Genomic DNA, 998 nt, shown 5'->3' with positions numbered 1-998 from the left:
GTATTCTATTGTATGCATTTAAAAACCTTGTTTTGAGAAAGGTCCCTGGGCTTTACCAGGCTGTCGGAGGGAGACTGTGACACAAAAAGTTTAGGAACCTCTGATTTGGTCCCTGGGATGCATTTGAGAGAGCGCTTGCCAACATTTATTTGCATAGGGAGGACTGGTAGGATTGTGGGGGTATGTAATTAAAAGCTGAGAACACTCTCTCACCTAAGAGGGCCTACTAATCCCATCAGGTTTTGTATGTTGGCCCAGCCCATAGCAGCACACAGCTTAACACAGCCTCAGTAGCTCCTGCGGTCATGGTGTATGTAATATATGCTCGCCACACAGAGGAGTGGGTTAAACTACATTCTCGGGAGACTTTGAAAAAACACACTGAACGATTCCCATCCCAAAATGATAAAAATAAAAATAGCTTAGGCATTTAAAGGGGTCAGCCTTCAGCTGTCTAGAAAAACCTTGTAATCCTAAAGGACTTAGTCCCAGTGTTTCTGGTTTGCTATTTTTGCAGCATTTGTACCTTCTGCAGTACTTGTTGCATGCATGTGGTGCACAGGCATTGTGTGGGGGCTGTTACAGATTCATCCTGGTTCTCTTATAAAGTCTAGTTCAGATATTTCTTTCTCATTATTTAAGAACCTTTAAGTCAGTACATTTTTATTTTAAGTGGCAACCATTCATACATTGAGCAAATTTATTAAGTACTTGGCTGTATGCCAGCCACCGTCCTGGCACTTTGGACTATATTAGTGTGCATAATAAACACTAATTCTCCTCTCTGGGAGCTGACATTCAAGCATGTAGGTGTTTTATGCTCTGAAGTTTGTAGGGCAGTCCTGAATGTGCCACAGAAACTTTGCCACTCACAGACCTGAGAGGTTTGCAAGGTACTGGTTTTCACACTGTTCCCATGGGTCCCTGTGGTACCTCGGGGCTGGCAGAAGGAAGGGAAGAGAGCGTCCTGTTCCTCAGCTCCATTTTAATCAGAGTGC

The sequence above is a fragment of the Hipposideros armiger genome, unplaced genomic scaffold (assembly GCF_001890085.2).
Source record: "Hipposideros armiger isolate ML-2016 unplaced genomic scaffold, ASM189008v1 scaffold_26, whole genome shotgun sequence".
Taxonomy (NCBI): Eukaryota; Metazoa; Chordata; class Mammalia; order Chiroptera; family Hipposideridae; genus Hipposideros; species Hipposideros armiger.
Note: the sequence above shows the minus strand (reverse complement) of the source record.